The sequence below is a fragment of the Myodes glareolus genome, chromosome 11 (assembly GCF_982192425.1).
Source record: "Myodes glareolus chromosome 11, mMyoGla1.1, whole genome shotgun sequence".
Classification (NCBI taxonomy): domain Eukaryota; kingdom Metazoa; phylum Chordata; class Mammalia; order Rodentia; family Cricetidae; genus Myodes; species Myodes glareolus.
This window is the reverse complement of record NC_142036.1, coordinates 38,956,713-38,984,435: the sequence shown is the minus strand read 5'-3', so window position 1 is coordinate 38,984,435 and position 27,723 is coordinate 38,956,713.

The window sequence follows — 27,723 nt, the reverse complement described above, 5'->3', positions numbered from 1 at the left end:
TTGGGAGACCAAGGCAGGTGGATCTCTGAGTTCAAGGTCAGCCTAGTATACAGAGTGAGCTCCAGGAGAGCCAGGGCTGTACACAGAGAAACTCTGTCTTGGGAAAACAAAACACGCAAACAAAAATTCAGGCTTGAGACAACAATGAATAGACAGAACTCAACCAAAGACACCTATTTCCTGCTTCCTATTTTGTGCCAGACCAGTGGGGTAAGGAGCATAACCCTCCCTTATTTCACTTACATTAGCCCTACCATAGCCCTGCCTACAGCCAGACTCTACCAGTTTTATTGAGACTATGGAAGCTCAGAATGGCTCAGATTTGCTAAGGTTGTGACAATTATTGGTAGCAGGCATAAAATTCAGGTCACTCGATCCCAAGGCTCATCTCACAGCACGTAGTCCCGTGCCTCTCACACACCAGTCTTCACGTGATGTAAGAATAAATAGCTTATTTTCTTATGGGGAGGTAATGTGTTGTGTTGCTAATGGCTTCTTACACTTTAGTGTGAATCAGCCTTTGCCAGTGAACCAGGGTGGGAGGGAGTAAGCTTCCTCTTGGAACTGAGCAGGATGGACGAGGGACTGGAGTTGAACAGAGCATGCGCAGCAGGGAGCAGCTCTGTATATGGGACCAGAGGATGAACAGAGCATGCACAGCAGGGAGCAGCTCTGTTTATGGGCCCAGAGGATGAACAGAGCATGCGCAGCGGGGAGCAGCTCTGTATATGGGACCAGAGGATGAACAGAGCATGCGCAGCAGGGAGTAGTCGTGTATATGGGACCAGAGGATGAACAGAGCATGCGCAGCAGGGAGTAGTCGTGTATATGGGACCAGAGGATGAATAGAGCATGTTCAGCAGGGATAGACGTGTATATGGGACGGGAGGACGAACAGGGAGGCAAGAGAGAAGCGGTGACAAAGAAAATTCTAGGATTAAATGTTGACATTTGGCTTGCGCTCCCTGCACCACTCATTGTAGTCTGGAGCAAAAGCCAGTTGTCTTAGTCTAGTTTCTGTTGCTATAACAACATACCTGTGCCTGGGTGATTTGTAAAGAATAGAGTCTTGTTTAGCTCATGGTGGAGGCTGAAAGATTCAAGAGCATGGTGCTGGTGTCTGGGAGGGCTTCTTGCTACGCTGGGGTAAAGCGAAGTTTGTCTCATGGTGAGACAGTAGGTATGTCAGGCAGACCCCTCCTTTGCCATAGGCCACTTTCATAGTAACCCACTGATGCACGAATATATTAAGCTGCCTCAGTGACTTAGTTACCTTTCCGCCCTGATGCATGGGGGGAACGAACTTGCAGCACATAAAATCTGAGAACTATGTTTAAACCATAGCACCTGTTAAGCTCTTGGCAGTTTCGTCTCCCAATCTGTAAAATAGGACTTTGGGAGACGGATATCACGGTGTTCACACATAGATTAAACCTGTGCAGAACATGTGGAAGTGGGGCTGCATAATAAATGCTAGATGCTCACTACCGTAATTATCACTGGGTTCCATAGCAGAGGAACAGTGAGTACATTAATGTGGAGGTTTAATGGAGCCGGTCTAGGGTGGGTGCGGACTCCATGAGGAGGTGAGACTCAGGTTCTTTCCATATTGTTGCTCCGTCACCTCTGTTGCCTCATTGGTCCAGAATGGTTAAGCTTGCCTTTCCCATCTTGCTCATATTCTTTTCTGGATGGGAGGGGCAGACAGGTATATAGTAGCCTTTCCTGTCACTGTGACAGAATGCTCGACAAGGAGCAGCTTCAGGAAGAAGGGCGTTTTGACACCCAGTTTGACAGAGTAGTCTGTCCTGGCGGGGAAGGTGTAGTGCTGAGAGCAGTTCCCAGCCGCGGTGGCAAGAATGTGAGGTGCTTGCTCATGATGATCAGAAAGTAGAGGGGGAGAGGTGGGAAAGGGGAAAGAGAAGAGGAGGAGGGGAAAGAGAGAGGAGGAAGGAGAAAGAGAGGTAGAGGGAGGAGAGGGGGAGAGAGAAAGGAGGAGAGAGAGAGGGGAAGTAGGGAGAGGAGAGAGAGGGAGGAAGAGGGAGGAGAGAGGAAAGAAAGAGGGAGAGGTGCAATACAGAAAGAGAGAGAGAGAGAGAGAGAGAGAGAGAGAGAGAGAGAGAGAGAGAGAGAATCAGGCTAGAATCAGACAGAGGTGTTTCCCCCTAATATCTATGCCCTAGTAACCCACTTCATCCAGCTAATCCCTGGGCTCTCAAAGCTTCCACAGATTTTAGTTCCCTGGACTTGACAAGTCAACGGTCCTGTGACTGTGTCCCATGCCTTCATGCACAATGACTGCTTGTTGACAACTGTCATGCATACATGGCCTGCCATTCATGCTCACTGTTAAATGTTCCAGGGGCTGGAGAGAGGCTTCACAGTTAAGAGCACTCACTGCTCTTGTGGAGGGACTAAGTTCAGTTTCCAGCACCCACAAATACCTGCACCTACAACTCCAGGGAGATCCAATGTCTTTGGCTCCTGCAAGTATCCCCTCCCCCATACACACACAAACCACCCATAATTAAAAATAAATACCAAAACCCACCCCTTTCAAATATAGGTAGCCTAGATTAGCTTGTAATAATGCCTCCTTCCAATCTGCTGCAGTTCCATCAGCCACGGAAGGTGTGAATATATATCTTCTATTGTTAGATTATCACGGCGTTTCACTGTGTGTGGCTTCTCATGATTCCTTTTCTATGCAGAAATAATTCAAAGCTTTTGAGTCCTTAAATGCAGAAGGGAAGATATTGACAGAGAACATGAAGCTTGAAGAAGCATGTTGACTGGATGCTTCTAACGGAAGTGTTATGGGTCAACGATGAAAAGTTAATAATATAAAGTCAAATAGCAGACGTTGGATTTTATCAGTGTTCCATTCTTATAGAATTGTTTCACAACGCTAAACAAAACACCTTTCAAAAACAGTTCAAATTCTAATTGCTTTATTCTAATAGGCCATAAGGCTTTCTTTTAAAGCCTCATTTATAATTCTTTATTTAAAGTTTATTTTTTTAAAATTAATTTTGTCTAATGTGTATGTGTGTTTGGCTGCATATATGTGCACCACTTGCTGGCAGTTTCCATGGAGGCCAGAAGAGGGCATCGAGTCCCGTGGAACTGGTCTTACAGATGGGTGTGAGCTGCCAGGCGGGTGCTGGGAATCAAACCCAGGTCCTCTCTGGATGAGTAGCCATTGCTCTTCACCACTGAGCCGTCTCTTCAGCCCCTTGTTTATCATTCTTGACGTCTTGTAAACATAAAAGGAAAACAGAATGTCAGCAAAGACAGATGATTTCATGAGGAGGAAATCCCTAAACCCACAGATGATGTTTACAACCAATCATATTGAACCCAATATGGGGCTACATTGAGTTATACAGAATACTCAGAATATGAAGAAAAGAAGTGGTCAGAAAAAGTGAGGCGTTGTAATTCCCCAGTGGCCATCAACGCAAGCATGTTGTCACGCAAATGTGCATGACCCAAGCACCAGAGAACCATGTAGCTAGGCTGGAAGTTGGGGCTCTTGCTCTGCAGTGTTAAACGGTGAAGCATGGATGGCCACACCAAGCATGTCGCCCGAACACTGGTTTCAGCACCCGACCATCTGGCCGTCACTCAATGTGTACACGTCTAACTTTAGATTGCTCCTAACTTCTCAATATTAGTAGCATTAAGATGACGGTCTCTGCATTAACACCATGAGGCTATGGCTGTTTATTTGATTGACTTCCTAGCAATGAATGAAGTGGCTGGGTCAGAAGGAACCCTGTTGCCAAACCGCTTTCTAGAAAGTGTGTCCTAACTTCCCTTTCCCTCATAGAGGAGTAAGACAGGGAGGGGCTTGGCTCTTGAGACCTCTCTGCCCAGTTTGGTAGACTATGGAATGACGGGAGAATCTTTCAGCCAGCGGCTGGCGCCTCCTAGGGTCCTTAGCTGGTACTGCAGTTGAACATATTTTGTGTTTACCATTATTTCCAGTGTTTTTGGACTGCGGCATATGCAGATCCGTTTACTGCCTCTTGTCTCCTGATCCTTGGGCAGTGACACAGAATAAGTATGATGGCCTCATTTTTCAAATGACCAGAATCTCAGAGGGTTGGGTGGTCCTGTTTGAGCCCTAATAGAGGTTTCTAGAGACCTAGCCAAGTAGCTGTCAGTAAGCTTTCCCTTGCAGGTAAAGGAAGGCTGCTGTGCCTGGTTTCCATGACGCCAACTGTGTAGCATCCCTGGAGACACAAGGAGCCTCAGTTCCTTCCTGTCTGCACCAGGTTCCAGCCGGGGCTGAACAGGGGAGGAGGAAGGCCCGAAACTCCTGAGTCTGTAACTGAGTCTGCATCACATACCTTCTGTTTTGTGCTCCCCCAGTATCTAGAGTTCCATGGTTGTGAAGGGAAACACACTGTAGCTTGTCTCCCGTGAGGGAGACACCTGGGGCATATGTGTACAACTCGGGTCTAACAACTCCAGGGGCAGGTCAAGTGCTGGCTGGGAACTCTCACAGACCGAGAATTAAACAGTCTGCCTTTGAGTGCAAGGGAAGTATTGGTTATATGCCATGGATTTTCTTTCTTTCTTTCTTTCTTTCTTTCTTTCTTTCTTTCTTCCTTCCTTCCTTCCTTCCTTCCTTCTTTCCTCCTCTTTCTTCCTTCCTTCTTTTCTTTTTTTCTTTCCTTCCTTTCTCTCTCTTCTTCTTTTTTTGTCTTTTGTTTTTGTTTGTTTTGTTTTTTTTTGAGACAGGGGTTCTCTGTACCTTTGGAGCCTGTCCTGGAACTAGCTCTTGTAGACCAGGCTGGCCTCGAACTCACAGAGATCCACCTGTTTCTGCCTCCTGAGTGCTGGGATTAAAAGCGTGTGCCATCACCGCCTGGCTATCTCTTTTATTTCCTTTCTTTCCCCTCTCCTTTCCCCTCCTCCCTTTCTTTTGGCTTTTTGAGACAAGGTTTCTCTGTAGAGCCATGACTGTCCTGGAACTCACTCTGTAGATCAGGCTAGCCTTAAATTTAGAGATTTGCCTGCCTTTGCCTTCTCCGTGTTGGGATTAAAGGTATGTGCCACCATTGCCTGGCTATACCAGAAATTATATGTTATTTCACCTAAGTCTCAAGCTGTCAGCAAAGATAACCTACCCAACAAAGGAGGATCCAGGTGTGTAATAAAACCCCAAGAGTGGACCAGTGAGAGATTTGGGCCAGCGTCTGCTGGTGATGGAGGGATGGATGGTCTCTATAGGGCCACCGATGGAGAAACTAGGGGGGACAGACCGTTATAAACTCTTCTTGCGAGCCAAGGACGCACAGGAAAGAAAGGAGCAGAGAAACATACCCTGGTATGCCACCTATATGGTCCTAGGGGGCGTTACTCCAAACTCCCAGTAGATGGCAGTAGAGTGTCTTGAGTTAAAGAGCACCTCCCCCTCCCCGCCGTGTGTGTGTGTGTGTGTGTGTGTGTGTGTGTGTGTGTGTGTGTGTACAAATGTACTGTCTGGGTTGTGGGCAGAGCTGGGCAATCTGTCTACCAGTTCTCCACGCTGTTGAGAGGTTGTCTGACAGCCTTTCCATCCCTTGCCCAACCACTTCTTCCCAGCTTCCCCACCCCCATTCCCAGGGCCTCAGAGCTTGGCTGAGAGTTCACAGGAGGAGGGTGCCCTGAAAGCCACATTGTCCCAACTGCAGCTTTTGATCCCAAGAAGGACAGAAGCCTCGTGCAGGGCCCTACTCCTGTATTTCCCAGTGAATGACCCTGGGCCCTTGAGACTTCTGAGTTCCAGAGCCTGGCTTTCTCTTCAGAGCAGAGTGCAGAGTACTCCTTGAGTTTGGGCTGTGAGGAGCAAAGGCTATCCCAGATATCACTAGCTATGAAGCATTCCACCACCAGGGGGAGAGAGAGAGAGAGAGAGAGAGAGGAGAGAGAGAGAGAGAGAGAGAGAGAGAGAGAGAGAGAGAGGTCCTCCATTGGGATAATTCAAAGTCATTTTGTTGATCCTAGGAGGATATGCTGTTTGCCTGGGAGGCACCAGTTTTGTTTGTGACACAACCCCGCCCTTCCCCTCAGTCATCAGGTACCTCTCTCTTAGCCTCTGCCACTGCCCTAGACCTAGGGCATACCTTAGCTCTTCCCGTCCCTAGGCCAAGCTTCCCAGTTCCTTGCAGCAGGTAGTTAGCCTGCAAATGTTTATGCAGCGGCTGCCATCTTTTCTTCCCAGTTTCTAACCATGGTCCAGTGGCTACTCACAAGAAGGAGGGGCAAGGGCTGGCTCCTTTCTAGCAGGGCACTCTTTACTAGTTCATGATATTCCCATGTGGCTGCCACTGGTTGGGATTTAGTCATATGACCAAACCTAGCCACAGCAATGGTCGAGAGGGGTGAGTCTTTACTCTTAAATCTAAGTAAAACCTCCTCCGACTCCTAGGGGAAACAGGACAGTGGCTACGGATGAGCCACATCTTGCCGATGAGGTGCCACCTCCTGCCTGCGGAGTCCCTGTGTTTCCACCCACAGATTCCTTGGTGTAAATTAACAAAACAAGAACCTGATAATCAAACCAGTATAGAGCAAGAATTATTCCCACCCAACCCTGTGTCATTTCCACTCTGCATGTAAACGTGTTGCCATTGTCACCACGGCCCAGTGTTCCCGCAGCCTATGGTTCAGTCCCTCGCAGCCCCCGAGTGGCATCTCCGTCCCAGCGTGGACACCTCTCTTATCACTGCCTCTCTGTCTAAAGTGACACCCAGCTCCAGTCACAGCTGGGGTGGGGATGCTGGGACTGCACAGCTGTAGACAGGCGACTACGGTTGCCTTGGTGAGCTGAGCAAAAGTGTTTTCCACGCTGTTGTGAGTCATTGCATCCTGACCGGCCACCCGCCTTCTCATTCAGGACAGTTCTTGGTGGTGGAGAGACTCCAGTGCCGCCTGGAGTATATCCTTTGATCATTTCTTCAGGATACTGGGGTCCCTGCTGGTGGTCCTTTCCAGTAAGGGTGACTTGGAACCCTTTGGCCCCTTAGGAGGAGCCCAGTAGTGACTGATTCTCACAGATGGATTTCCATGTGCCCTGAGGCCAGCCCCACACCTCTGGTATCCTAGAGCCTGTGGGCCTGATTTCTGAATCTAAGGCCCATGATGCCTTCATGCTTTTTATCCGTGATGGCGAGACTGGAACAGTGGGATTTCATACACAAATACATTCCCGCTCACACCCACAGACACCCATCTCCACACATGCCTTAGTTCAAATTCTGTGAAAAGCCAGGCCTAGTGATGTAAACCTGAAATCCCACAGTTACTCAAGAGGCCAAGGCAGGACGATTGAGCATTCAAAGCCTGTCTGGTGTGGGGTGATACAATTTAGTGGGTCCTCATCTCGAAGTGCGGGAGGCCACTGAGGAGTTAGCTCTCTGGCAGAGCACTTACCTAGGCTGTGTGAAGCTCTGGGGAGGATCCCAGCACAGAGGGGCTGAGAACTCAGAGAGGCAGTGCCCTTTTATGGGTAGGCAAGGAATCTGAGCTCTCAGGTCAGAGAGTCATGGCGTTTTCTTTCACAGACTGAATTGTGGTTTTCAATAGTAGCAATGGCTTCTCTCTCAGAGCGTGCAGTCTGGCACGGCAAAGGCACCGCAGCACAGGTCTGTTTCCGCCTCCGCCCCCAGCCTCCTATTCCTCTCGCCAGGGACAACCATTGCCATCAATTTCTCCTGCCTCCCGAGGATTCAGTCTGCAGACAAAAGCCTCTAGGGCTATAGGCAAGCACGTGCATGCCCTGACCCTCACACACCATTGGCACCCTGCTTTCTTGCATGCTCTGTCTTCTGTGATGGCTCCCTCTTTGCATGCACGGGAGCTCCTGTGTTTTGAGCACCTGCACAGTGCCCCACCATAAAACTGTACCATGATTAATATAATATAATATAATATGTTCTCCCAGATGAGCATAGGTTGCTTCCAGCGGCTTCTTTACTACTGCTTCCCGTGGTCCTTTAGATAGCGTCGCTGCTCTGACCCTTGAGACCATGTGGGTGTGCACATCAGTCACAGCGGGGCCTGAATGAGGGCTGGACCAGTGCTCTCTCCCTTGCTAAATCTGTAGGTGAGGGCCATGAGAACACCACCCGCCAAGGTGAAGGCAAATAAGTCCGATGTGAACCAGGAACTCGGGGATGCTGTAAGAGGCAACTGGAAGGGACCAGAGGAAGCTTCATGCTCTCTGGTACCAAAAGGGGAGGTGGCAGGAGGCACAGCCTCTAAGTTCTTGGCCCTAGTGAACAAGGTGAGAGATTCAGGCCCCTGTGCCTGCGAGTGTGGATGCGAGTGAGATGAGGGGTCTGGGCTGGGTGGGAAGCAGACTGGCTTTCTTGCTGAGTCATTCCCACTGAGCATCCAAGGAAGGGAGCCAGGCCTGCTTTGAAAGGGAGAGTGAATGAGTGTGTGCTACACATACACACAAACACACACACACACACACAAGCATGCACACACACACACAAGCATGCATGTACACATGCATACGCACACACAAGCATGCATGCACACACAAGCATGCATGCATGCTTGTACACACACAAACATGCGCGAACACACACAAACATGTATGCACACATGTATGCATACACACAAGCATGCAAACACACATAAGCATGCATACACATACAAGCATGCATGCACACACAGGTATGCACGTATACACATGCATGCACACACAAGCATGCATACATACACAAGCATGCATGCACACACATGCACGTATACAAAGCATGCATAAACACACAAGCATGCACACACACATGCCTGCAAACACAGACACATTCCGACATGCACGTGCACACACACACACACACACACACACACACACACACTTCACTTTGCCTCTAGTCAAGGCAAAGGAGCCCCTCTCAGCAGACAGCAGTTTTGACCCGACAGACACAGACACAGGCAAACCGCTGCTGGCCCACTCCCCTTCCACTGTTTCTCCACCCCTCTCTGTCCCCGTCCGGTTCCCACAGGCCTTCTCCTCTGCCTCCAATCCTGCCCTGAGATTACCCCAGGATGATACAGGACCAGGACACGAGGAAGATCTGAGCATAATGGCATCCCCTCTCATCTGCCTAGTCCTGGTTCTGAAGTGTTCATGAGCCCGGCCTTGTGCTGGGGAGGGGGTGTAGGGAGAGAATGAACCAGGCTGGTCCACAGACAGGAGCTGCCCGTGTGTGGCACAGGGAGTAGGACCCCAAGAGCCGTGGTGTGGTGGACACCATGCTTTCTCTCATCAAAGCCACTTTTGTCTACAAAGTCTCCACATCCAGTGCTGTCTGATATCCGCACACATCCATTTAGGGGTGTTTCTATTCTCAGGGCCTGATTGTAGAAAAGCCTGGTACCAAATGTAAGCACAACCCCTGTCTCCTTGTCTGTAATCACAGCCTCCAACTACATTTTCCCAAGTCGCCTCTCTGTCCCTGAGCAATGTTCCTGAAAGATCTACAAGGTTTCTGGTCATCTTCAGTTACTAGAAAATCCTGATTAACCTAGTCCAATTAAAATGCCAACTATCACAAGCAATTATAGGCTCCTGCGTGTGGCAATCAGGCAAGGCTAGGAAGGGAATCAGGTTGCTCTTCCTCCCTCCCTCTTCATCCTTCCGTTTCCAGCATTAGCGGTTGGGGTAGAACGAGGCTGGGTGTGAGCAGAGAAGGTCGTGGTCCCTGGGCCAGCACTGCACATTGACCAGCAGCTCTGCAGGAAGCCCCCAGGGTGGGGTTTGTGACGGAGTTTTCATGAGGAAATGGGGAGCAGGGCACTCTGGCTATGCTTCCCCCAATACCCTCTCAGCTCTCAGCGCCCACTGACTCTGTTCTCCAGAGAGCTTTACAGGAGCCACAGGAAAAGCTCTGGCTTGACCAAAGGACAACACAGGGCCCCATCCATTGCTCCCTGCCTGCCCAGTTACTTCTCTCCATTCTTGTCTTTTCTATTTCCCTGGGCCCTGGGATGTTGCTCTTCCCTGCTAGACAGCCCCTCTCTTTGAGCCGCCAACTCCTCCTTCCAAAAAGGGTTAGAGGAGCCTGGAATGAAGGTGGCTTCACTGACAGAGCAGTGGCCTATGACGATACATAGGGCCCCACGCCCAGACGGTCTTCTGTTTATTACTCTGCTGTCTTAAAATCTACACTTTTTGAACAATGGACATCCGTTTGTCTTTATAGTGGGTTCTTACATCATATCATATGCCAGCCTTGCCTGTGAGCACCGGCCCTGTGGGCTCTAGTCTGCTGTGGGAAGGAGAGGAGGATTCTGGTGATCTTGAGAGCAGCAGAGTTGGTTCTGGTCCATTGATGTCCCCTCGAGGTGCTGCAGTTCATAGAGATTCTCACCTCTCTTTAGAGAGAGTGATGTTTGACACTCTGCCATCCATTGTGGACTTCCGGGCAACATCATCTACTACCCAAATCTTCATTCTCTACGGTTTTTTTAAGTGGTTTTTTTTTTTTTGGCCTGGCTTTGAATCAGAGACCTGCCTGCCTCTGCCTCCCGAGTGCTGGGATTAAAGGTGTGCACCACCACCACCTGGCCACCACCACCACCTGGCCACCACCACCGCCTGGCCAATAATGTGTTTTTTAAAAAAAGATTTTTTTAAAAAAGTTTTTCGAGACAGGGTTACTCTGTAACTTTTGAGCCTATCCTGGAACTAGCTCTTGTAGACCAGGCTGGCCTCGAACCCACAGAAGTCCACCTGCCTCTGCCTCCCGAGTGCTGGGATTAAAGGCATGCACCACCACCGCCCAGCTAAAAAGACATATTTTTTACTTTTTAAAAATTTATATGTATATGTGTGTGTCTGTGTATGGGCACGTGCACACGAGTGCAGGAGCTCACAGGGTCCAAAAGAGGGCATCAAATCCCCTGGAGCTGGAGTTCCAGGTGGTCGGTTGCGAGCTACTGCAGGCGGGTGCTGGGAGCGGAACACTGGACCTCTGCAAGAGCGGTAGATGCTCTTCTGCCAAGCCACATCTCCAGCACCTTGTGTGCTTCGTTTTAACAGCAAGGAAATCTTCAGGCAACACTGTTTTATAGCCTCAGTTTTCACTCACTGCACTGGAGAGTTTCATGTCAAAGTATTCATCAGCAATATAATTTTCTAACGTGTGTTTCAGGTGCATACTGACATGTAACAAACGTCCCCAAATCCACTGACTTAAAGCAATAACGACTTATTGTTTCTCTCTGTGTCCTGGTTACCCTTCAGACATCCGTCCCTTTTTCATGTACAGAGAGAAATCTGGGAAACAGGCTTAGCTGGGTGACTGCGTGGTGATGTGACCCCAGCCTAATTACGGAACCACAGTCTCATCTGTGAGGACAGCAGCCATGTGTCCCTTGCTGGAGACACACAGAAGATCAGAGGAGAGCTATAATAATGTGCCTCCTTGTGGCTCATGCCTGTGATCTCAGCACAGGAAACTGAGAAGTTGGAGGTCAGTCTGGGCTCTATAGTGAGTTCTAAGTCAGCCTGGACCAGAGTGAGACCCCGTCTCAGTAACACAAGCCAACAAAGCAGTGATATCTCCCAATTGGATAGAAAGGGCCGAAGCAGATTTAGAGTTACACAGTGGGTGACTAGGGCTGCTGCTGTTGTAATTTGGAAATGCCTTGCTGAAGGATGAGGCCAGAAGCTACCCTACCCTCCAGCTTACCATGCTGAGGCCCTGGAGTCAAGGCAGGATTTCTTTTGGGAAAAAAAGGACAGAGAGAGTCAAGCTGAGAATGTGAAGTATTACTGTGCCAAGGGGGAAACAAAGCAAGAGCCATCTCGTTCCCACACAAAGGCACTTGGTCGTCAGCCACACTTTCCTGCACACTGATACCCTCCTGGGAATAAGGCCAAGGGTGATGTGTGATAATCAGGCCATGCAGGCCTGTACAATGGCCTGTGGGTATCTGCAGCCTATAGCCTGGCTGCTCATTCTACCGCAGGAGTCCTTCAGCTGCTCGTGGAACGGCGAGAACACCTCTGGAAGTGCCAGGGGTTCACCCCTGCAGCCCAGCTCTCCTGAGCCAGTTATATCGGTCCTTCCATTTTTGCCTTCGGAGACTCTGACATTGGAGACACAGGTCCTTGTCTACTTTTAAAATATGTGATAACTAAATCCAAGCCCATATAAAATATCTTGCCTGTGACTGCGTCCCCAGTTGAAGAAATAAAATATTCCCAGTACAGTTAAGTTATTGGTAGGCCTCTCATTGTCTTCTTCCATCTGCCCACGGGAGATAAATGTTCCCCTAAACCATGGTCTGTGTGTGGTGTGTGTGTGTGATGTGTGTGCATGTGATGTGTCGTGTATGTGTGTGGTGTATGTGTGGTGCGTGTGTGTGGTGTGTGTGTGTGTGTATGTGGTGTGTGTGTGTGTGTGGTGTGTGTGCATGTGATGTGTGCGTGTGCATGTGATGTGATGTGTGTGGTGTATGTGTGGTGTGTGTGGTGTGTGCGTTTGTGGGGTGTGTGTATGTGGTGTGTGTGTATGTGGTGTGTGTGGTGTGTGTGCATGTGATGTGTGCGTGTGCATGTGATGTGATGTGTGTGGTGTATGTGTGGTGTGTGTGGTGTGTGCGTATGTGGGGTGTGTGTATGTGGTGTGTGTGTATGTGGTGTGTGTGTGTGTGTGTGGTATGTGTGCATGTGATGTGTGCACGTGATGTGTGTGTGCATGTGATGTGATGTGTGTGGTGTGTGTGTGTGTGGTGTATGTGTGGTGTGTGTATGTGTGTGTGGTGTGTGTGGTGTGTGTGTATGTGGTATGTGTGTGTGGTGTGTGTAGGGTGTGTGTGTGATGTGTATGGTATGTGTGGTGTGTGTGGTGTGTGTGTTTGTGTGTGTGTGGTGTGTGGTGTGTGTATTAGAACCATGCTTCAAGTGCACTAGGCAAGTATCTATTATTAAACCGTATCCTTTCTCTGGCCCCCGTGGCCTTGATACCTTCATTCTCTCTCTCTCTCTCTCTCTCTCTCTCAAGTATAGATAAGTTCCAAAGTTTTTTTTTAAAAAAAAGGTGTTTTATAGTGATTTGACTCTTTGGGGAAGGGCTTTAGGATTTCCCAGAATATGTAGATAACTCCCAGAAAGACAGAAAGGTTGAAAAATGAAACTTTCTGAAGCCAGTGTCACCTGAAATAATCCACATGGCATGATTATTGGAGAAAGAGGGATGTATTGGGAAAACAATGGTTGACTTCCCCCCCCCCCCAAATTCGATGAAAGAGCACAAATCCACAGATCAAAACATATGAATGAATGTGAAGACCAGTGAAAAGCACACATGGCTAATAATATTGAAATGGCTAAGGAACAATGACTAAAAAAATTGGTGGGCCTCGAGGAGAAAGATACACAAGGAAAAAAGATAATCAAATTTCTTAAACACCTTTTGGACTTTTGAGTATTTTGCCTGAATGTGTGTCTGTGTTCCACATGCATGCCTCGTACCCATGAAGTCAGAAGAGGACATCAGATCCCCGAGACTCGAGAGCCACCTCGGAAGGGCCGTGAATAGAACCCAGGCCTTCTACAAAAGCCACTGAGCAATCTCTCCAGTCCTCCAGTCCTGAAAATCAACTTCCGCCTTCTTGCTGGCGACAATAGAAGCCAAAAGACAATAACGGTACCCCCGGCACAACACAAGTGGGAAACTGTAGAAGGAAGCCCTACTTCAGAGACTTGATTCCAGCAGACCCAGGGATACAAAAACTGTTCAGGGCATCGGGAATGTTAGATATACACACAATAATTAAAATAAAATGTTAAAGCCCCTTTAAAGCAAGGCCAATGGCCGCTGTCTCAAAGACAGTTTCTATTCCTTGCTATCTTTCTTATGAGTCATATTTTATTTATTTTTAAATTTTATTGATTTTTATTGAGCTCTACATTTTTCTCAGCTCCCCTCCCTGGAGTCATATTTTCTTATTTCCTTTCATATCCCATTTTTTTAAAGCTAGACATGTTAATATTGCATGTAGCAACTCCTCCCCACTCCAGCGTCTATTACTTTGCATGTCATCGTTGTTGCAGGCTTGCTCAGTATCTTTTCTGGAATGATTTTTAAACCATATATTGTGCTGTTGTTTATGGCCAACGAAATCTCTGTCTCGCTGTCTTAATGGTCAGCGGGTGACTTAACAGATTTCCTTAAACTTTTGAGACAATGAATAAACGTCCAATGAAGAGGGGAAAAAGTTTCCCTGGTATTGCTTCCAAACTGTGTGCGTCCTGTGGCAGCTGGTATGTCCAGTGAGGTGCACCAAAACCATTGGCAGGCACCCTGATCCAGGCCCGGGAACATTGTCCAGAACACAAACTCTCAGGCAGTAGCCATGACGGGGAAAAACGCTCATCAGTGGTGGTTTGTTTTTTATCTGTGAAATGATTGTTGCATATTGTTTTCAGTGTTTGTACATGTCAAACGACCCAGTGCACACGTGGGCTCTGGAGAGGTGGCTCAGCAGTTAAGAGTTTGTACTGCTCTTACAAGGGACCTGAGTTTGGTACCCAGCACCCATGCCTGGTTGCTCACAGCTACCTATAACTCCAGCTCAGGGAGATCTGAAACCCTCTTCTGGGCTCTCTGGGTACCCGCACTTCCATGGCACACAAACACAGACATGCACAAATATATATGTTAAAAAAAAAGAATGCGGACATTTTATTCCTCTCTCTAGTCTCCAGTCAGTTTAGGTAGCAAGCAATGCTACCTAAGATTCTTCTCTAATGAGTCTTTATTTTACCATATTTTAAAAATCAGCCATCTAGGGGGCTGGAGAGATGGCTCAGAGGTTAAGAGCATTGCTTGCTCTTCAAAAGGTCCTGAGTTCAATTCCTGGCAACCACATGGTGGCTCACAACCATTTGCAATGGGGTCTGGTGCCCTCTTCTGGCCTACAGCATACACACTGACAGAATATTGTATACATAATAAATAAATATTTAAAAAAAATCAGCCATCTACTAGTTCCCAGTGGCCTTGGATATAAAGGTTTTTATGATTTCTGAACTAAGAAAATACATGTATTACCCTGATAGTAATAAGGTTATTAAAATATCATTATGTTGCAGAAATAACAGAAAGTGTTAATATGGAAGAAATTTCAATATTGCATTATTTATAACAGAAACAAAGAGAGGGAGAAATAGAGCTGTTTCAATGTTATGATATCTCTATGCAATAACATCTTGTGCAACGGTTGGAAATGCTGTCTGAATTGGGACAGGGAGAATTTTCCTTTGCAGTACAGTCTTGAATGGTCTGAAGATTTCACACAAGGAAAATGGTTACTTTCTGACCATATTAAGTAACATATAATTTTTAAACCCCTCTGTTTCTGAAAGTGTCTTATTTGCTAGCCTTGAGATAGGCACTTATTATGTAGCCCAGGTAGGACTCAAAATACACATCTTTCTGCCTCAGCCTCCTGAGAGCCTCAGTCCTGGGACAGTTTTCAGGCAGGTGAGATGAAGAAGCAGCATGCCCAGCACTTGGCAGGCTGAGTAATGGGGGACGAGTTCAAGACCAGCCTGGCTACAAAGTGAGATATCACCTAAAAAGGAACCTGTGGAAAAGAGTTTGGGAAGAGAACTTCGTGAGTAAAGCGGTTGCTGCCACACATGGCATCCCGAGGTCAATCTTCAGCATCCACATATCTATAAAGGAAAGCAGGGTGTGGTAGTGTGTACCCTGACTCCAGAACTGGGGGGACAGAGACAGGCAGACCCCAGAGCTCTGTTAGCCAAGCTATCCAACAGTCAACAGTAGGTTCAGTGAAGGACATTCAAAGAAAGGTGGAATGGTCTCTGCCCACCCCACTGGGATCAAAGGTGTGAACTCTGTTTCTCTTTGAGACTGGATCAATCTAGTGTAGCCCAGGGTGGCCTTGAATTCACAGAGATCCATCTGCCTCTGCCTCTCAAGTGCTGGGATTAAAGGTATGAGCAACCACTGCCTGGCCTCTCTGGCTAACTAGTGGCTTAGCTCTGCCCTCTGATCTTCAGGCAAGCTTTGTTATATCACAAACAAAATATCATCCCATCCATCCATCCATCCCTCTTTCTCTCTCTCTCTCTCTCTCTCTCTCTCTCTCTCTCTCTCTATCTATCTATCTCACAATGTAGCTCTGGCTTGCCTGACTCACCCTGTAGACCAGACTGATCTCAAACTCACACAGATCACCTGCCTCTGCCTCTAGAGTTCTGGGATTAAAAGCATGTGTCACCCTGTCTGGTTTGGAAACATCTCTTAATCTTGACACAAAGAATAATTTCAAAAAAGGAGTAAACACATCTTACTCCATTAAACATTCCAGAACTGGCTCATCCAAGACGGCTGTAATGACAATGAAAGAGCAAATCAAAGCACAGGGGCAAGTCACTGTCTCCCTGCCCCAGATGAGAGACAGGGAGGTAGATACAGAGAGTCACAGTTCACAAGGATGGAAAATTATAGAGGAATATTTAGATCATTATGTTAAGTGTAATAAGCCAGTCGCAATAGTAAAAACACCATCTGAGTCTACTACTCAGGTGAAGAAGTTAGTCTGGGGGCCGGAGAGATGTCTCAAGGGTTAAGAGCACTGGTTGCTTTCACAGAGGACCCAGGTTTAATTCTTAGCATCCACATGGCCACTCACAACTGTTAACTCCAGTCCCAGGGGACCTGACACCATCTTCTGGCCTCTGCAGGTACTGCATACATGTGATATATGTGGACCAACACTCACATACATAAAATAAAGTTTAAAAAGTTTTAAAAGAAATTAGTCAGAATCAGACACCATAGAGAATCATAGATTAAAGAGATAAAGAAAATAAGCAATGTAAAGATGGAATACACACAGAGAGTCTGGATTATGTATAGTATTGTGTTTTCTTTGAATTTTTTGACTGTGAAAAAGCTAAGTACAGAGAGACATTTCATTGTTCAGGCTGATAAGCTAAACCAGCATAAAGGTATCTTGATTTTAAAATTTGAGTCTAAGGATATGTTGTTTTGGAAAAGATGTTCTTCTTTTGTTTCCACAGAGGATGAGAATCTGTGGATTCATTCCAGGCTAATGTAGTTTGATGGACCAAGAGCCCCTGAAATGTTGCTGTGAAAACCCCCCCAAAATTATTTTGACCAACAAAAATCAGGAAGCAGTTTGGAAAGAACTACACCCAAATTCCCAAATATTGTTTATAAATGTTTGTTTACATTTAAAGGGGGATATGCTATAGAGATTTGCATTGGTATAGATCTCAGCTTATTGACACAAATGTAGGGTCAATTTTGTTATATGTATATTTCTGCTCTTGATTAAAGTATTGTGTTTGTGCAGTTCATTAAAAAATGTAATATATAATTAAGAAATATAGGTTAATAGATAATCATCTATAATAGTCAAACTCGTAGTCATGTTAGTTAGATTTTCTAGATGTACAGAGATATATTTCAGGTGGATAGGCATTCTTCAAACCTTTAAAAGACTACAGAATATGGCATTTAAAATGTTTACGAACTTAGGAATTTTCATGACAATGAGACACATTTGCTCCTGGCAGCACCAATCTACTTTAAGAGTATGATGGGCATCAAAGAGGCTCCTTATGGCGTTGGTTTGCCATTTGGGCAAGAAACTGCTCTTGTCTAGACTGCTTGATGTTATACTGTATGAACTAGACATGAAGAACCCACAGAGAGATGACTGCTGAACTTGCCTAAAGGTGAGATGGTCTTTTATGGTTCCTGTTTCATGAAAAAGCCTGCCAGACATTCTGCATGACACAGGAAAATGTGACTGACAAACTGCCAATATAGGTGGAACTGTCTTTGAAATTTCCTGCTTCATGGAAAAGTCTGCTGAATACTATGGGCCTGTAGGCTGAAGATGGATGCCCCAATGGTACAGAAGAACTTTGGGTGACTGTCTAGGCAGCAAGATCTCTGTCAATTCTAGAGGGTTAGAAGTTGCTTACAATGTACTTTCTGTTTATTTAGGTAATATCATATCTTTCTGGAGTCTTTGATGGAGTTGAAGAATAAGAATAGTTTTCCTTAGTCATGATAAAAAGATGAAATAGATATAAGTATTCTAATTATAATTCTTACTTGATACTTGTTTTATTATATATAATTTTACTATGTTAAAGTTAAAACCTTCCTTTTTATTTAGACAGAAAAGGGGAGGTGATGTGGAATTCCCCTCTGTATGCTGTGAATCTCATTGGTTAATAAAAAAAGCTGTTTTGGACCTGTAATAGGGTAGAGCAGAGCTAGGTGGGGAAAACTAAACTGAATACTGGGAGAAAGAAGGCAGAGTTAGAGAGAAGCTACGTAGCCTCTCCGGAGACAGACTCTGGAGTTTTACTCAGTAAGCCACAGCCTCATGGCGATATACAGATAAATGGAGATGGCTTAAATTAATATGTAAGAACTAGCCAATAAGAAGCTAGAGCTAATAGATTAAACAGTGTTTTGAATAATACAGTGTGGTTATTTTGGGTCTGAGTGCTGGGTGGCCAGGAAAGAAACAAGCAGCTCCCTATACCAAGAAACAAAGTACAATCCTGGTTCTCAGAGCCAAAGGAGAGAGGAAAATAAGAATTACTACCTAATGGGCATAGAGTTTCATGTTTACAAAACAAAAAGAGACAAAGAGGTGTCTGGTTGTGGAATGTTATGAATTTAAAAATTATGTGACTTTAAAAAGGTTAAGAATCTGGGTTTGGTGACTCATGTTTATAGTTCTAGCACATGGGAGTTTGAGACAGGAGGATTGGCATGAGTTTGAGGACAACCTGGGCTACATAGTGAATTCTAAGCTAGCCTGAGCTACATATCCTGTCTCAATCTTCCTTTCCTCTCCAAAATAAAATCAGATTTGGGGGACAGTGTGAAAGCTCAGTGTGTAAAGGCACTCACTGCCAAGCCTGACCTGGATTTGACCCCAGGGACCCACAAGGTGGAAGTATAGAAGCAACACTCACAAGTTGTCCTTTGACCTCTGCATATGTGACATGGCCCATGTGCCACTTCCATAGAAACAAATTTAATGTATTTTATTTTTGGTTGTGAGCCTAGCCTTTAATGGCTGAGCCATCTCTCCGGCCTGTAATACATTTTAAAAAAGATTTTGTTTCATTTTGCTTTATTTGGGTGATTTTTTTTTCTTGTCTTATTGATCTGTTGCTTATTTTGATTTTATTTTTTGTGGGACTTTTTGGTGTGTTTTTAAAAATGCAAATGAATATATTTATTCTGAAAAACAATACTAAGACAAAATAAATGGAACTATAATATAGCCTAGGGTGGTTAATACTTGAGTCTAAAAGATAGACTCTTAGCACAGCAAGTGAAGATTCAAAGACAAGCAAACACAACATTGATAAAACTCCTTCACTCAGCCAGGAGACAAGCTCAGAGGCAATCTTCTCTCAGTATCTCAAGTTTCTTTATTTTTTTTTATTGATTTTTATTGAGCTCTACATTTTTCTCTGCTCCCTTCCCTGCCTGTCTCCTCCCACCTTCAATCTACTCCCAAGTCCCCATGCTCTCAATTTACTCAGGAGATCTTGTCTTTTTCTACTTTCTACTTCCCAAGTAGATTAGATCTATGTAATTAGTGTCCTCATTGTTGTCTAAGTTATCTGGGATTTTTTTTTGATGTGTTTTTTGTTTGTTTGGGGGGTCATAAAGTTGGATAGGTAGAGTAGGAAGGTGGGAGAATCTGGAAGAAATTGGAGAGAAAAACATTATCAAAATATCTTGAATGAAAACACTTAAGAAAAGGAGGTGGAAAGATGGCTCAGCAGTTAAAAACACTGGCTGCTCTTCCAGAGTCTCTGGGTTCTATCCCCAGCACCCATATGGTGACTCACAGCTCTCTAATTCCAGTTCTAGGTGATCTACTGCCCCCACAGGCACTGCACATATACAACACAGATATAATACTCTTACACACAAAAAAGTAAAAGAGAAAAGAAAGGGTGAATTACCAAAATCTGAGGACCCATACTAAATTACACCACTGTGAAATTTCAGAATAAAAAATATTGACTATTAAAAAAGAAAATAAAGATTGGAGCTGTGGGAACATGGCTTAGTGGTAGAGCATTTGCCTGACATGTGAGAGGTCCTGGGTTCATTTCCTAGCACCACTAGACAAATAAACAAAAATTATTAAGATAGTAAATTTTACATTACAAAATTTTGCCCCAATAGAAAATAAATATACACTTCTTAAACTGACAAACTTTTGACAGACAGAACAAAAAATGATAAAATATCTAAGTGGAGTTTACATTACACATCCTTCAGACAGTGAGAAAATAATAAAGTAATGGTGTGGGAGGTCCTTCTGTATATGTGTTGCTTTTATTGGTTAAAGAATAAATCTGTTGGGCTGGAGAGACAGCTCAGAGGTTAAGAGCACTGCCTGCTCTTCCAAAGGTCCTGAGTTCAATTCCCAGCAACCACAAGGTGGTTCACAACCATCTGTAATGAGATCTGGTGCCCTCTTCTGGCCTGCAGGCATACATGCAGAGAGAATATTGAGAATACTGTATACATAATAAATAAATCTTTTAAAAAAAATCTGTTTTGACCAGTGGCTTAGCAGAATAAAGCAAGGCAAAAATTCCAAGCAGACAGAGGAGGAAAGAAGACACAGTCAGTGAGAAGCCATGTAGCCATCACAGGAGACAGATATCTCTGCCAGAGCCCACCAAAACTTTGCCAGTAGGCCACGACCTCATGGTGATGTACAGATTAATGGAGCTGGGTTGGTTTAGGATATAAGAGCTAGCTAGCAATATGCTTAAGCTATTGACCAAACAGTATTGCAATTAATATAGTTTTTGAGGGATTATTTTAGGTCTAGGCAGCCAGAAAACGAACAAGTAGCCTCTGACTACAAAGTAATATGGATATAGTATGGATATTATGGACAACTTTATGCCTACAAACTTGAAAGCCTACATGAAACAAGGCAATGCCACCAAAGACGCAATCTGCCAAAGTTCCCGCCAGAAGAAACAGATTATCTGAAAAGTCCTATGTCTGCTAAGCATTTTAAATCTATAATCATTTTCCTCCCAAAACAGAAAACACCCGGACTAGATGAATTTACTAATAATTTCCACTAAACATTAAAGAAAGACATTGCATGACATTTTTATTATTTATTCCAGCATATAGGAGCACAAGAATACTTTCTAACTTATTCTGTAAAACTACCATTTCACTGATGCTAAATCCGGAAGAAGATATTAATAAAACTTAAAGGTATAGATACAAAAAATCATCAATAAAATGTTGCAATTCAAATATAATACTTTATAAAAGAATTATACACCTATCAAGGGGAACCTTTCCCAGGTTTGCAAGGGTGCTAAAACAAAACAAAAACAGTTAAGGGGCTGGAGAGATGGCTCAGTGGTTAAGAGCACTGGTTGCTCTTCCAGAGGACCCAGGTTGGACTTTCAGCACCCACATGGCAGCTGAAAACCATCTGTTACTTCAGTCCTAGGGGATCCAACACTCTCTTGGCCTTGGTGGATATTAAACACAAGTGGTGTGCAGACATACATGCAGTCAGAACACTCACAATTATAACAATAAATATTAAGAAATAAAAATCAGTTAATGTATCACATCAACAGGCAGAAGAATACAACAAATATCACCATGTCAGTACAAGTGTGTTAGCTTTCCATTTTATTGTAACCAATCCTTAGTGTAATCAGCTAGTAAAAAAAAAATGGGATCATTTTGGCTTAGAATCTTAGAGTTTTCAGTCCATGGTTGTTAGTCCCATTTCTGTTAGACCTGTGGTGTGGCAGCACATGGGGACACACTGTGGAGTGAGGTGCTCACTCTAGCACACGGGGACACACTGTGAAGTGAGGTGCTCACCTCCAGCATGTGGGGGCACACTGTGGAGTGAGGTGCTCACCTCCAGCACATGGGAGGGCACACTGTGGAGTGAGGTGCTCACCTCCAGCACGTGGGGGCACACTGTGGAGTGAGGTGCTCACCTCCAGCACGTGGGGGCACACTGTGGAGTGAGGTGCTCACCTCCAGCACGTGGGGGCACACTGTGGAGTGAGGTGCTCACCTCCAGCATGTGGGGGCAACTGTGAAGTGAGGTGCTCACCTCCAGCACGTGGGGGCACACTGTGGAGTGAGGTGCTCACCTCCAGCACATGGGAGGGCACACTGTGGAGTGAGGTGCTCACCTCCAGCATGTGGGGGCACACTGTGGAGTGAGGTGCTCACCTCCAGCACACAGGGGTACACTGTGGAGTGAGCTGCTCACCTCCAGCACGTGGGGGCACACTGTGGAGTGAGGTGCTCACCTCCAGCACGTGGGGGAACACTGTGGAGTGAGGCGCTCACCTCCAGCATGTGGGGGAACACTGTGGAGTGAGGTGCTCACCTCCAGCACACGGGGGGGGGCGCACTGTGGAGTGAGGTGCTCAACTCAGGCAGTGTAAAGCGCAAGTGAAAGAAGAGGAAGGTCTAGGCTTCCAGCATCCCCTTCAGCCGAGGACCTGACTTCCCTCCACTGGGCTTCACCCACGAAAAATCCTACCATTTCTTCATGGCACCAGCTGGGAGGCCACACTTGGACATGTGGGCATTTGGGGGCATTCAAGATCCAAACTACAGCAGTACTGACAAAGCAGTTAGTAAAAATCCAGTGTCCACTCACGATTAGAAACTCCTGGAAATGCCTGTGAGGTGGTTCGGCGGGTGGGGTTGTCTGGTGCCAAGCTTGATGACCTAAATTTGATCCCCAGAATACACAAGATGGAAAAAAAAGACTGACTCCCAGAAGTTGTCCTCTGGCCCCTGCCCCCCACCCACAGAGAGAGAGAGAGAGAGAGAGAGAGAGAGAGAGAGAGAGAGAGAGAGAATATTAATTGAAACCTTTTAAAATGCAAAAATAAAGATTCCTGACAAACTGGGAACAGAGGGAACATCCTTAATTTGTAAATAATATCTCTAATAAATGTGTAATTAATATCAAACTCAATAGTAAGGTATTTGACGCTTTCCCACAAGATCAAAATTACACCCCCATACACACACCTCTTTTTGGTACCATACTGAAAATTCCAGTTAGTGCAGTGTGGGAGAAGGAAATGACATTACACAGACTGGAAAGGATGTCTCTGTCCCTAGATGTTATAAATGTCTATGTAGAAAATTCAGGTTTACATGAATCAAATGGTGAATTCAGACACATTTCTACACATGTATTTACTTTTTTATTTCTGTGATAAGACACTCTGGCCAAGGCAACTTATAAAAGAAAGGTTAATTAGGCTTATGGTTCCAGAGGGTTAGAGTCTAGCATGGCGGAGTGAATGAAGGCATGGTGGAATGAAGGCATGGCAACAGGCAGTTGGGGCAGCAATTGACAACTGCTTGGTTCACATATAGGAAAGAGAAGGGACACTGGGGATGGTGGGAGGCTTTTGAAGCCTCAAAGCCCATCCCTGTGACATACCTCCTCCAATCAGACCCCACCCACTAATCCTTCCCAAACAGGTCCACCAACTGAGGGTCCAGTGTTTAAACATTTGAACCTATAGGGATCATTCTCATTCAAACCACCACAGCACACATGATCAAAGAAACAAATCAGCACAATGGAGAAAAGACAGTCATTAATATATCATGCTGGAACAATGGGGGGGGGTAAAAAAGGAATTAAAGCCTAGACTTTATCCTTCCCACAAAAAGTAACTCAAAATACATTCTAAGCCTAGGTGTAAAATGCAAACCTATAAAACTCCCAGAAGGCAGCACAAGGAACGCTAAGATGGCCTTGGGTATTATGATAAAGACATAACCCATGAAAGAAATAATTGATTGGCCAGCTGGACTTCATTAAAGTTTAAAATGTCTGCTCTGTAAGACAATGTCAAAAGGGTAAGACAAGCCACAGAATGAGAGTCACATCTGATAAAGTACCGTTATCCAAAATATAGAGAGAATCCTTAAAACCTAGCAATTAAAAAAAAATCAAGAAACCATTTAGAATGAGCAAAAGACACAGTAACAAAATACAAATAGTAGACACGTCGACACAACACAAATACCAAGTGAGAACATGGGAAGTCCTCCAACGTTAGGGGTGATAAACGAGAGCATCACTAAGTTGCTGCCTCTTACCTGGAAGGCACACCTATTGGCATCTCCAAAACCTAGACCAGCACTGACATCACTGGATGTGGGCGAGGGTCTGAAGCCATTGGGATTCTCATCTTTTGCTGGTAGGGATGCAAATAGTTTAGCCAAAGATCAACATACCAAAAAGAAAAAAAGAAAGAAATTGGAACTAGCTAAACTTACATCAACCATGGTCAAAGAATTTATATCATAATTAGAGTACCATAGAGTAGAGATATTGGATAAACTACAACTGTGTACCTTATCATAGATAAATCATGTATGTGTGTGTGTGTGTGTGTGTGTGTGTGTGTGTGAGTGGCATTCTGACTACATTAATATATACTTTAAATCCAGACCACAATGTACTGGGCCTTTTCTTTGTCCACCAACCAGTTCCAAAATCATGGCATGGAGATATCTTATTAGTTATGAATGCAGCCTAGCTTAGGCTTGTTTTTGGCTGCTCTTTTTTTTAAATTAAGAAATATTTATTTATTTTGTGTACAGTGTTCTGCCTGCATGTATTCTTACATGCCAGAAGGGGACATCAGTTCTCATTACATTACATGTGAACCAACATGTGGTTGCTGGAAATTGAACTTGGGACCTCTGGAAGAGCTGCCAGTGCTCTTAACTGCTGAGCCATCTCCAGCCTCTCTGGGTAGCTTTTTTTTTATTTTAATTTTTTTTAATTCTTAAATTAACCTGTTTCTCCTTATCTACCCTTTACCTTGGAACTTTTTACTTTTCTTTCCTTCTGTGTAAGTTACTTTCACTGTTTCTCGCATCTGTCCAGTGACTGCCTGGCTTCTAGCCCTAGGCATGTCCGTCTCTTTCTCCTCCCATTCTAGATTCCTCCTCCTATTTATTCTCTCTGCCTGCCAGCCTCACCTTTCCCTCTTCTGCCTAGCTATTGGTCATTCAGCTCTTCGTTAGACCAATCAGATGCCTTAGGCAGGCAAGGTGAAACAAATGCAACTCATCTTTACATAATTAAACAAACGCAGCATAAGTAAATGTAACACGAACCTTTACACAGTTAAATACTCCACAACACCACAAGGCAAACCGTACCAATTAGGGATGAATAATTGACTGGTACAACTAAAAGCAAAGCAAGGAGAGCCCTCTAGAAGGCCCATCTAGAGCTGTATCTGGGAGGAGAAGGGCTGGAGAGGAAGGGATGAGGCTGGGAGACCACACAGGAGAGGCCTGGGGGTAAAGGTCCTAGTCTCTGACTTGGGCGCTGGTTATCAGTGTTTGCTACGTGAGTACTCAGTCTAGTGTTCATCTGGGTCTCAGATACACTTTCCTGTCTGTATTCTACTTCTCAAGGCTTTAACACAAAGACCATGTCCAGGACTAAACAAGTATCTGCTGCTGTGAGGACCAGCAGCTCAGGCACTGAGGGGGAGCCGTGGAGTCAGCAAATGAATCACTCAGTTGACTATTCTGAGGGAGTAGAACTTAGTTCTCTAGGGCTGGTGAGTGGGCAAAACCTAATTTTCTGTGACAGGCATCAAAAGGGAAACACACACACAGACACACACACACACACACACACCTTTAGGGTCTTTCTATCATCTGTCTCTCATCTCCTTTATTTCTTTTCTTACCTCTATCCAGATGTATCCTTTCTGTTGATTCTTAATTTTTTCTCTTGTGTCTTCTATACCCCAGCAAAATCTCTAAGCGGTATAAAAATCACAATGTGGTTACATTCTAATTTTAAGTGAATGATTACAGTGCATACAAGTAAGAAACCGCATGTTTTCCATATCCCTTTCATGATTAAACACTTTACATATTACAGCTGAAAAACTAATTATCTCCGAGAACTCACAAACATTGATGTACAAGCTACTTGTTATAGACTAACAGTGTAGCAAGAGAGGTATTTTTCTCAGCCAGGTCTTTTACTGGCAGGCAGCACTTTGGAGTTTCAAAGGAAAGATCAATTGCTTCATTATTTATCTTAAATGGCAATCTTATAAAAAAAAATTCTTAAAAGAATCACAAATCTAAACTTTTATATATGAAAATAATCAGTTACCGGGTGTAGTGGCACACTCCTTTAACCCAAGTTCAGGATTAAAGGAGGCAGAGGCAGGCATATCTCTGTGAGTTTGAGGCCAGCCTGGTCTATAGAGCAAGTTCCAGGACAGGCTCCAAAGCTACAGAGAAACCCTGTCTCGAAAAACAAACAAAAACAAACAAACAAACAAACAAAAAAAACCAGTCATCTCTCTTTTCAGTCCTCAGGGTACACACCCACTCAACAGCAGTCTTTTATATTAGGAACCTGAGGGCAGGAATTGGTACAAGAAATTAATCACCACCTTTGATCACCAACTAATTAATTCTAGCAGGAAAGGTATGTCAGCCAGCAATTGCCAGATTGTCATTGTTTCTGTTTCCTGACCTCTATAAATCCTTTCTTCAACTATTAAAAGTGTGTTTTAATTTCCAAACTTTAACTTGTTTCCCAAGATTTTCTACCTCGAAGCTATTATCAAAACATCTTAACCGAACTTTACTAACAATTCTGCATTTCTAAATTCTTCCCAAAGGTGGTGGTTGAATCATTAGTCTGCTCCAGCGGCAATGCTTGGAAAAAGTCAATCACTTTTATTGTAAATATCAGTACCACTGCCCAGTAGGGGCAAGGAATCTCCTGAGAGCTTTCATACAACCCACAGATTAAGAGGGATGTGGTGCCCAGGGAGGTCAATAACAGCATGGGGTCCTTAGAACACAGTCCTCAGAGCTTTGCCTCTCTAAGACTCACGCAGATGCGGCTTTGCTGACCACTCAGCTATGTTCCTTGAGTTTCAGTGCTGTCTGTTGGTCCCCTTGTATGACCCCTGACAGGTATACATCCCTCAATGAACAAACATGACGGAACTGGTCTCAAGGGTTTGGGCCTGAGTCATGGAGAGAGGCTCCTTACAAGGTGGCTCAGGGAAAAGATGAATTTCTGCTTCATGGAGAACTGGCTTGCTGTGAAGAGGTTTATAATGGGAGGTTTCTCTCCTCACACTCACTGATCCCCATAACCGCTTATGAAATAATCGTTTGGAGGCTTAATACTAATTACAGTAGTTTGGTCTATTAGCTCAGGCTTATTTCTAACTAGCTCTTACTTTTAAAGTAACCCATTTCGATTATTTTATATTTTACCACAAGGCTTGTGACTCGCCACCTCACATCATTCCTATATCATATCCCTTTCCTCTTTTAGAAAGAGATTGACTGTGACCGTTAACCATTTATAACCAACTCCCTCTAAGTGAAAACAAACATTTACAAACAATATTTGGGGAACTTGGGCATAGTTTTCTAGACTACTTCTTGACAATTGGGGGTGCTGGTAATCTTGCGGGGATCCTGAGATTAAATCTTTGCTGTAGTAGTCTGTGAGGCTGCAGGGTCTCCACCAGTCGTCTTGAAGCTGCTCTGGATGCTGCATCACCTAGGCCATGGCTCCCATGGAGACCTCTCAGGGGTTCCACTT